The sequence below is a fragment of the Podarcis bocagei genome, assembly GCF_964188305.1.
Source record: "Podarcis bocagei genome assembly, chromosome: 12".
Classification (NCBI taxonomy): Eukaryota; Metazoa; Chordata; class Lepidosauria; order Squamata; family Lacertidae; genus Podarcis; species Podarcis bocagei.
This window is the reverse complement of record NC_138137.1, coordinates 30,232,443-30,244,046: the sequence shown is the minus strand read 5'-3', so window position 1 is coordinate 30,244,046 and position 11,604 is coordinate 30,232,443. Positions and strand designations below refer to the sequence as shown.

The window sequence follows — 11,604 nt, the reverse complement described above, 5'->3', positions numbered from 1 at the left end:
TCTTTGTGGCCAACACACGGATTGCCTCACCATTATCTGAAATGTTAAAGCAACAGGCATTCCCTGTCAAGTTCAAGACTCCACATAGGCCTCCCTGCTTGGCAAGTACATAATCCATTCCCATTTTCAGCTGCAAAATGGGGCTCTACTTTCATCCAACTGTTGTGCAATAAGTCTCAAACTCTTGGCCGTTGCATTGGTTACAAGTTCCACTACTGCTTGCAATCGAATTATTCTGTTTAGATTATAAATAGGATCCCGTGCCCCTTGTATGAGCTCACCAGGATTCCAGGAGGCAGGATCATAATAGGCTATAATGCGCTCTGGTGGCCAATCATCAGTACCGCTCCAACTTTGGGTACTTCCTCCTGCTATATGAGAAATATCAGCGTTTCTTCGTGTACGCTTGGCCAAATTAGTGGGCATAATCCACATTGGTGGCAATACCCATCCCAGGAAACAAGTCCCACTCCATTTGGAAGGGAGTTTCTTGTATGCCCATTCTCCACATATCCACCACAACCATCGTGTCTGAGGTCTTTGGTACGTGGAGTACAGAAGGCGAAATAGCAAAAGAGGTAGAGAGTTCACAGTGCAGTATGTTAGATTGCCTTTTTCTGTCACAGTTATGTTCCATACCACTTTCCATGCATGAATAAAAGGAGGTGCACAGGGCAAGGCATCCCGAGTTCGATAGGTAGTATCGTGTGCCCAGGTATTCTTAATATTATCCCAAGTATAGTGACAATGAGAAGAGCCTATCATGGTAGAATCAGCTGCATCTGATGATCTATGTACACAGAATTCCCCTTGTACAGGTATAACTCGTAATGGTTTAGTTGAGTTCCATCCGGGGAAATTCTGTACTTCTGTTTGTTGTGGCATTTCGCTTACCATACCAATGGCATTTAATGGTATCGGTAATAAGGGCATACCTCCCTCTGAATCATCTGGCCCAAGAGAGCAAACAAGGCAATTAGTCCTATTTGCAACATTGGCTTACCATTTCAGCTAAACCTACCCACATATTGTGGTCATAGCGGAATCCATATTTAGCAAATTTGGTCAGATTCAAGGACCCTTCCCCTTCCCAAGGGATCAGGATTAATAATAATATCATGTTGATGTCTAGCATATGCATTCCTTCCACAAAAGATTACCTTATTGTGATAGCATAAATATTAGTCCCAATATAATTCCCCCAGTGACAGAAACGGGGAACCACCAAGACCAAAACATATATCCCAAGGATCCCCAATGTGTAATATCCCTGATAATTGTTCCACAAGGGGGCAGTCAATCAATTGTATAAGAGAATCTTCCCTTTCACAGTCGCTGGTTCAGACGCTCCTCAAGCTTCAGGCGTGCGCAAGTCAGCCAGCTTCCAGGGTGTGGCTGCAGCAGGCCGGTCGTCTAATGTTGCCCGTGACCTAGCCCGTTCCCGGTAGGGCTAGATACAGGGGTTTTTGGAGAGAGTCAGTTTAAGAGGATTAGAGGGGTCACCTTTGCACGTCCAACTGCCTTCGGACTTCTTCAAACGGGAGTGATGAATCCAGGGGGGTCACCTCAGCTACCTTCACCGCTGTTGGAGTAGAGAGCAAGACGGTGTAAGGTCCACGCCACTTAGGTGCAAGTGGATCACGTTTCCACTCTTTCACCCATATGCTATGCCAGCCTGAAGCTGATGAATCGGCACGGCAATGCTGCACGGCGTGCGCTCGAGGGCCCACCTGTTAAGATAAAAACAAACAAACAAACAAACAAACACGGGAGAGAGACAAAAACACGGGAGAGAGATTGCACTTGTCCCTGTGTCACATGGTCTCTTATTTGTTTGAGGTCAGTTGGACTATCCTGAACAAAGGAGGGCGGCCTCCCATACAGGAGCTCAAAAGGTGACAACTTAAGTCTTTTTGTGGGTGTGCACCGAACACGAAACAGTGTTATGGGTAACACGTCTACCCTCCTGAGACTTTAGACATATTAGTGGGCTTCTGGCATGCCCTGCAGATACCTTGCACAAGCGTCTGGCGGTAGGTAGTAAGCCTGGCCAGGTGAATTGCATTGTTTGGATCCCAATTAGGATCTTCCAAGGGAAAGTTGTCCTGGAGATGACGGTCAATATTAAAAATATTTCCCACTCTGGCCTGCTCACGCAAATATATCTGTGCCTTTTCAATTATGTCTCTCCTTTCCTCAGTGGTAAACAGAGTATTCAGGAGCTGGCGGCAATCTGTCCAAGTAGGACTATGAGTATTTATTATTGAAGTCACCAAGTCCATCATAGCCTGAGGTTTTTCTGCAAAAGATGGGGTGTGTGTTTTCCAATTCATCAGATCTGTAGTCGTGAATGGAATATATTGCAGGGTCGAAGTTCGAGGTGGCCGTGGTCCGAGTTGCCCGTTAACCAGCACAGGCTCCTCAAGTGCATCAAATACTCTTCTGAGAGGGGCTACTACGTGATCTTTCTCTTCGCCTTGCTCTAGGGGCCTCAAATCATAGGGGATGGTATTTGTCCCAAGGCGTTCTTTTAGCAGCTTTATACGCCTGGCTGTATTGCTTGCTGACCGATTAAGGTCTCCCTGTAACTTCTGTAATAATTCTCTAGGACTTGGATGTACAGGGGTTTGGGGTAGGCAATCAGTTGTTTCACTAAAAGAGACTGTAGATGGAGTTCTACTGGGACTCACAGATGGAATAACCACTTCTGCTTGGGCTTTATTATAGGCCTCCAATGCCTCCTGAAGATATTTATCATAATCTATCAAGGAATCAAATTCTGTGACTCCAGCCCCATTATTCATTCCACTTTCTTGCCTTGGGGTTACAACTGGTGGAGTGTTTGGATTAGGCTCCCTTCGGTGTGGAGCATAGGGTGGAGGTGGAAGCAGCTCTTCCTCTGGTCCCTCAAAAATGGGTTTGAGTTTATTTGGCAAGATTCCTTTCCTAGCTTCGGCTTTTACAGCCAATAATTTGCATCGTTGGACTTTGCATTCCCTTATCCATGGAGGATTTTTATTTAATGTGCTCAGCCAGGAATCTATATATGAAAATTGTTCTGGGCACCCTCCAGTCTCTTTGGCGATGTTAGACGAAAGTTTGCTTACTAAATTTATATCAAAGGTTCCTTGAGATGGCCATTCAATATTTTGATTCGGCCACTCTAATTCACATAACGTTCTCAGGCGCTCTGGCGTCATTTTGACTCCATACGCCCCTGAGAAGGCTTTCTTAAAATTATTTAACATACATTCAAGAGGTGTATTTTCCCCTTTTGAACCCCCAACTCCCATTGTATGGCCCTGTGAAGTATCCACTCAGTCACTCACACACACGCTTCGTGGGTTTCCTTGCCCAGATGGAGTCGCCTCACTGGGAACCGAAGTACTACCCACTCCACACTCAGGTCAGCTACAGATTGCTCTGTACTTTCTCACACATACAATGCGTTAGATACTTCACCACACACTACCTCCCATTCTTCCCTTTTCCCCCACCAGATCACCATCTGATGTATCCAACCACCTAGCGTACTCAGTTCCCCTTTACTGAGACGCAGAAGTTTGATCAGGACTTCTCTTCCTCCCAATTAATTGGAGGGCCAAAAATCCCTTTGTGCACTTACCCCTGGTTGGTTCCGTTTCCCCCCCGGTCCGTCGCCGCCAGTGAGCAGGGTATCAGACAGACGAGACTTCTGCGTTCCCCCTGGAAAAATTTACCAGTGCGCGCTTGGGTAAGCAGTTTAGAGATCCTCTCTCTTGTACCCTGCTCAGTAGAGCGAAGGGGCTGCGTTCCAGCAGACCACTTATCCGAGTCACAGGAGCACCATAAAATGTAGCACCCTGCTTGTGGTTAACGCTTAGCTGGAATGAAATATTCAACGCAGCAATAGAGAAATTAAAATAATAATTTATTTGTCAGACAAATAAATGAGAGGCACAGTGGTATATGGTTACCAAGCTCTGGCCTGGCTCCTGCCATTATGGCCAGCCCTTATATTCCCTTAATCCAGCCCCCTTTGCTCCTCCTGTGGCTGCCTCTGTCCAATCAGCCTAGTTGGATTTCCTATTGGCTGATTGCTATATCCAATCCTAAAAGATACACCCACATCCTCCTGTCCTTATATGGAACACAAACAGCTATATATTGTTACATCTATAAATGACAAATAAGTAGTAATATATCTTACATGTGTCTCAACAAGGAATCTTAATTACCAGCTCACCTCTTGCCCTCCCTGCCCTATTGCCTTCTAAAACAAATGGTTAATCTTAAATTTTTATCTTAAACATATGTCAAGGATCTTGAGTTTCACATCAACATTGAAAGATATCCTTCATTTGAAGGTTTCTAAACAAATGTCTGACAGCTAATATATCTGGACAGCATTTGATGGCGTCTTCCTGTCTGGCAGGGGGGCTAAACTGCTGGCTGACTTAATTCCAGGATAAATACAACTCTTCTAGCATTTGTTAAATCCTTTGCATAATTACATTTAAGCCAATATACTTAATACACAACACAGGTAGCCTCCTAAAAGGAATAAGGCCTTTTTTAAAGTAGAGAGAGAAAGAAAAAAAAAGAACTCAGTTTAAAACAGTTTCAGAAGAAACCTCTTCAGTTTACATCCCCCCCCCTTCTCCAGCCAGTTGCTTTGTTTCCATTAGCTCTTCCCAAACTCTCTCAGTTTAAGAAAGAAACAGTTTTAAAAAGACTTCCCAAAAAAAGCCTCTCTTTCTCTGTCAGCTAGATGCTTTTCCCCATTTGCCTCTGGCCTTAGAAAATACAGCTCAAGGTTTAAGAGAGGCCCATGGTATCATTTTACTATTTGCCCATTCCTAATTATATTTATCTCTGCCTTTGTTATCTTCTATAACATGTAGGGTCAGTGTTCTTACTCAGTCTGTAATTTCAGCTTTTACGACTTTGAGAATTGCTTTCTGCTATCAATCAAAAGAGGCCCCTTGTCTAAGAGGAAGAAAGCACTGTTTTCTTAAGCAGCTAGCCTTCTTGCCTGGCATGAAACATTTGAAAATCTACTTTTGAAAATCTAAGCCCTCTTTAATATACAAGTCCTGATCAAACATTAATAAAATGCAGGCTTATGCCTGATGCCTCACTGGCATTATGCTGAAATGTTGGTGTGTGAGCGAATGGACAAATGGCCAGATCTTTACTCGGTGGTTGGAGGTTTATGGTTTTCAAAGTGGGTTCCTGAGAGCTCTGTGATTCTTCAGAAAAAAGATCAGCAACAGTGGACAAACATTCCAGACAGGTGGCTTGCCTACAACTGCCCACAATTACAACTCTGTAACATACAACTGCAGGAGAATGTGGATGTCTTGCATTCATCAGGGCAATGTCAAGATGCAACAAGACTGACCAGTGTTCCTCATGAGAAGGACTGGCTCCAGGGATGAGGTGGACATTATTTGACATTGGCCACATTCACACCATACATTTAAAGCACTTTTATATCATTTTAAACAGTCATTGGCCTTCCCCAAAGAATTCTGGGAGCTGTACTTTGTTGAGGGCACTGAGCATTGTTAGGATACCCCTATTCCTCTCACAGAGTTACCTGTGAGGGTGGATGGATTGGTAAACTCCCCTGAGAAGCATCAGGCAGTCTCCATTTTCATTTCCCATAATGCTCCTGATGTAGTGTTGCTTGTGGCAAGTACAAAATGGTGGCCAGGGCGTTCTGTTTTTTATTATTATTTTTAAAAAAATATATAAAAGGGAGGGGCTGCATACACACAAAATGATGTACAATATTTTACAACATGCAGAGCTTTTGTGGCTTATAGCAACAAGGGAAGAGTTCCCTGAAGGCAGAAAATTTGAAAGCCCCTGATCTCGGTAGGTCTGGATTGGAGTAAGAGTGATCCCTTTCCTCACCTGTAGTTTGCTGACTCTTGTCTCTCGTCTCCTGCTGATAAAATACCTTTGAAATGAAATTGATTGTAGGCAAACTGCTGATAACCTTTGGTTAATTAAAGCCTCTCAGAGTGCAGAAGTATCATGCCAGTTATGAAGTAACTCTGCACATTTCTGCGTATCTGTACCACGCGGTTGTCAGGAAACAAAATACTTGGTGTAGACTGGCATAACATTAAGCAGACGCCTATTCCCCTCGCAGAGCTACAATTCTCAGTATGGTTTAGCAGTCAATCCCGCTTCAGAAGAAACTCTGGAAATTGCAGCTCTGTGAGGGGGACTAGGTGCTTCCTAACAACTCTCAGCACCCTAACAAACTACAGCTCCCAGAAGTCTTTAGAGGAAGCCACGACTGTTCAAAATGGTATCATGGTGCTTTAAATGTATGATGTGAATGTGGCCCTAGTTACAACCTGGGAAAGAGAAGGGTCTCTATTATGAGCACGCTCAATAGCAAGTCATCTGAAAACACTAGATGATATTCTTGCAAGCCAGCCCAATTTCCAAGTGGTGTGAGATTCCAGGGGTTCCAGGTGCTCACCCAGGCTCCTTTGGAATGAGGGACAGCAGAGACTTTGTGATACATGGTTTATTTACACATATATACAACCCGAGCCTTAGCACCCCAAGAGGGTCTTGCTTCTCCCATAGCCACAGCCTTGGATTCAAGCAAAAATCTGGCATGATTCTGACCCTCTGCCTTCCCAGCCTGCTGCCTTGCTTCCAGCTTTTAGCTCAGCATAACTCAAGTCTTGATGCTTGAGAACTCAAGAATTGATGCTTTTGAATTATGGGGCTGGAGGAGACTCTTGAGAGTCCCATGGACTGCAAGAAGATCAAACCTCTCCATTCTTCAGGAAATCAGCCCTGAGTGCTCACTGGAAGGACAGATCCTGAAGCTGAGACTCCAATACTTTGGCCACCTCATGAGAAGAGAAGACTCCCTGGAAAAGAGCCTGATGTTGGGAAAGATGGAGGGCACAAGGAGAAGGGGACGACAGAGGACGAGATGGTTGGACAGTGTTCTCGAAGTTAGTAACATGAGTTTGACCAAACTGCGGAAGGCAGTGGAAGACGGAGTGTCTGGCATACTCTGGTCCACGGGGTCACGAAGAGTCGGACACGACTAAACAACAACAACAAACTCAAGTCTGCACTCTGGCCTTTGTTTTTCTAACTACCTGCAAGTTGACCCAAACGAATCTAGATACTGAGGGAGATGCCTTATACATCTGAAAAGAGGTTGGGCTGGGGTGGGGAAAGTGTGGACCCTCTGGAGGTGGCTGGTCTAATCTCTAAGACCAAAAGTTTAACGACCCCATGTCACACGTAACTTCTTTTTCATGGCTGGCTCTGCGTTGTCTTAGCCCTGCCGTTGTTAAGCTCTGCGGTAAGCTGCTCCAGCCTGAATTGCAAACACAAAATGCCAAGCTAAAGATCAGCATTTCTGAAAAGAGAGTCAATCCCAAGCCCTTTTCATACCTACTTGATACAGATACACTGCAGAGAGCAGAAAAGCGCAGAAATACAATTGTTTTTGTGCTGCAGGTAACCTTTAGCATGGTAATTGCAGTCTCTATGTTAGGGTTCATTGTTTCAGGGCTTAAATGTGTTTTGCCATTATCCTTTCAAGCTCCAATGACAATATGAGCTGAAATATGTACCAACATGCCTCTATTTATTGCCAAGCAGAGACTTAATCCTATGCTATGTGCGTTTTTCTGAAGCCAGTCGGTGCACCAGTGATTTAGTTATATAAAACAGTGAGCTCAGAACCTTGCCCATCAACCTTTGTTTTGATTGGATTTTTTGAAAATACCTGGCTGTGTATGTTGCATAAGAAGTACTATTAAAAAAAGTTTGTACACCACAATATTCGGCTGCGTTACATAACAGAAAGTAAAACAAAACTCTACCTTTATTTTCTTTTTGGAAAGAACGCAATTTCTGCTTCAAGTCTGGTTTGTCTTGCTCTGGGGGCACTTGGATGGAGCAGCCCAGCGAAAACAAGTTTAGTGTCGTGAGAAGCTTATTGGGCTAAGAACAAGAAGCTCCGGAATTTCTGAGTTCTTCTGTACATCATAAAAGGAAGTATCATTTGGGCTTTAGAAGCCAAACACATTCCATTTCACAGGTGCTGCCTGATGCTGGTCAGGTGGTGAAAGTGGCTTGTAACAAGCCCATGGAGCTGACTCACTGAGCCACTGTGACAGAGAAGGGTTGTAGCATCTGCCCTGCATCCAGAAGGTCACATGTTCAATCCCTGGCATCTCCAGGTAGGGCTGGGAGACATACCTGCCTGAACCACAGTCAGTGGTAGATAACATTGAGCTAGATGGACCAATGTTCTGACTCTGTTTGTCTTCCTATGTCAGTGTGGTGTAGTGGTTAAGACTCGTAATCTGGTGAACTGGGTTCGCGTCCCTGCTCCTCCACATGCACCTGCTTGGTGACCTTGGGCTAGTCACACTTCTCTGAAGTCTCTCAGCTTCACTCACCTCACAGAATGTTTGTTGTGGGGGAGGAAGGGAAAGGAGATTGTTAGCCGCTTTGAGACTCCCTAGGGTAGTGATAAAGCGGGACATCAAATCCAAACTCTTCTTCTTCCTATGATAGAGTGCTGGACTCCTGGACACCTAGAATAGGACAAGATAGCCTGCCTGGCTTCAATTCATCCTGGGAGCCTTACATGAACACTCTCCTGCTGTATCCTCTATTGGTACCAACTAGGATCCTCCAGCTGGTGTTGGCCTTCAGCTTCCAGAAGTACAATACCAAATAGCACAGCCAATGGACATGGATGATAAGAATTGTCCAACAACATCAGTGGGGGTTACATGTTTCCCATCCCTGAACTCAGGAGAAACAAGCAAATCTCTCTCAACAGCTGGGTTTAGGGACTGGAAGACAAGCATTGTAAGAGGGATGGGGCTGGAGAAGTGATGGGGTAAACAGAGGGAGAATGTGTTACAGGACACATTGGTTCATGTTCCCTCCTCTGTTTAGTGGTTAAGTGGGGAAAACTCTCATGGATTCTGCATGAGGGCTACTAAAATTCTAGAACACACCTTGTTCCTGCCTTTTTATCTCTGGACGCTTCTAGGCTGTGGCTATTTTGAGATGGAATCTGATCATATACTGGAAAATTCAGGTTACACAAAGTTAGCTGACTTACGCAACAAATCTGCTTCCCCCAAAGAGCAGACTTTCTCCTATTTGCATTGGAAAAATGTGAAACAGCACTTGCTTTGATACAATTTCATCTAACCTCCCTGCAAACAAATCAGGGCAAATGTTCATTAAACAGGCAGGTCATCTGCATGTGCTCCCTGTCTCCTCTTGTGGCATGGAGTGTCAAGAACAGGCAACAGATAGGCTTCTTGGCTGGGTTATTTATTTATTTTTACAATTCTATTCAGCTTTACTTCCATGGGACTCACGACAGTGCAAATGGGATCCCTGTAAGGAGCTGCAGATGGAGGGAGAATTAGTAGGCCTTTTCCTTTCCATGATGAAGGTGAAACTGAGCCTCCAACTGGTTGTTTTCAAAACTCGGAAATATTATATATTAAAATGGAATTTAATGGTTTCTGCCTGAGAGCTTGTAACAGTGGGTGGGCGAATAAAAAAGGGCCAACAATGATGCCCAGCAGGGCAAGAAATACTTGATAGGCTTGACAGCCTCTGCATCTTGTACTGCCCTGAATTGCTAGTCTACAGCTAGATCTAGACACATTAAAGAAGCATTTCAGTTAAACACATTGTAAACTCATATGGGGAAATCCGGTAGGGAAAGATGGGACTCCACAGCGCCATCTGGTGTCACAGTGTTCTATCGCATATAAAACGCTTTATCTAGCTGAGTCCTAGCCTTAGAGCGCCTCTGCCAGTCAGCCCAAATGATTTGGCTGCCAATTAAGCCACCACTATCTTTAGCTCCAATCCCTCAATAATTCCTAATGTGTTTTTAATAAGTCCATAAATCAACCCCCCACATGTTTCTTATCACCAGTGGTTATATTATTTTCCATGAGACAGGCAGTGACTCCAATCACCATCGAAAGGGCATGAAGACAAGGATTATCTGAGAATGGGATAATTATTACATGCTAACTGGGAACAGTTTTATTACTCTGTGGAAAGACACCTGTCTCGCACTTGTCAAGAGTTCTGTGGATCTTGTGTTATTCTGAATTTATCCACTTTGTGAAACCCTGGTTGTGTCACAGCTCTCGAGAAGTACCTAAAGTGGAAGATTATATACCGTAGGTAAGAGAGAACTACTGAGGTGTGTGATTGCATGACCTATTGGGCCATAGTTATTAATAATCTCTGGTCATTAAGCTCTCAGTCTGAGGAAAGTACCTCTGCCTTGTAGCTGTGACAGAAGAATTTGAAAAATGCTACTTTAATGAAAATGTTTCTTTTTGTCTGGATAGGATATGAACCTTTTATTTCCCTTTTTGAAGAGGGAAATGTCTGCTTAAGCAGAAGTCTCTGGAGGCAGGAAGAATCCCATTTTGACAAATATGTGTTTCGTTGGGGCAGTGGTGGAATGATTATAGCCAGGAGCCTGTCCCAATCCTTATGTGCAACAAGGGCAATGGAAAGGCCACACAACAGTAGGCCATTGGGAACGTTTGAACAACTTGCATCAATCCAGTGTGTTTCAAGAAAGCTATGCACAAAACTCTTGAAACTCCCAACGATTTTGTCTTTTGCTTATCCTCTATCTGTTTGGATTCCTGTTAGTTTATAGAAGTGGAGGCCAGTCCACCATTTTGCTTCACCTGCTCTGCGGAAGCACGAGATAACATAAGCACAAAGTTGCAGTTCATTGGTAAGAAAGGCAATCTTTAATACCATCTTCTCCATTTCCTATGACATTGACATATTAGAACCCAAATCAACCAGAAATAAAAATAAACAACACTGTTTAAAGTGTTGTAGATTAAAATTCCCTTTGCATTAATCATCAAACATGCAAACTGGAGAATGTGTGGTTCTCCAGATAAGGCTGGCCTTCAAGTCCGATTAGACCGACCACTAGCTACAGATAATGGGAACTGTAGTCCATCAACGCTGGCACAGGTTCTCCAGATTCCCGTAATTTAAAAGGATTAATCTGCTGAGCAAAGCTTGTGGCTCTAGTTCTTTTGCACTGCTAGACTAGCGAAGGCTGGTGTGGCAGCTTAAATTTATGAGCATGCATGAATGTCACCGTGTGCCAAGATGTTAAGGAACGGCCGTGACTCAGTGTGTAAGCGTCTGCTTGCATGCAGAAGGCCCAGGTTCAATCCTTGACATCTCCAGTTAGGGTTGGGAGTGTCCCTTGGCTGAAGTTCTGGAGAGCTTCTGTCAGTCAGTGTAGACAACACTGAGTTAGACAGGCCAATGGTTTGACCCAGTGTAAGGTCACATCCATACCAGACATTTAAAGCACGGCTATACCACATTAACAGGGATGCGGGTGGCGCTGTGGGTTAACCCACAGAGCCTAGGACTTGCTGATCAGAAGGTTGGCGGTTCGAATCCCCGCAATGGGGTGAGCTCCTGTTGCTCGGTCCCTGTTCCTGCCAACCTAGCAGTTCGAAAACTTGTCAAAGTGCAAGTAGATAAATAGGTACCACTCCGGTGGGGAGGTAAAGGCGTTTCCGTGTGCTG

The 11,604-nt window shown here is 44.3% G+C and overlaps 1 long non-coding RNA gene across 1 annotated transcript; it reads left to right on the top strand.

Annotated features, from left to right (window-relative positions):
• The first annotated feature begins 7,699 nt into the window (after window positions 1–7,699).
• Window positions 7,700–9,259, top strand: LOC308570271. Its single transcript, XR_014001062.1, has 2 exons — window positions 7,700–8,216; window positions 8,557–9,259. It is a non-coding gene; the product is annotated as an uncharacterized lncRNA (long non-coding RNA).
• The last annotated feature ends 2,345 nt before the right edge of the window (window positions 9,260–11,604 follow it).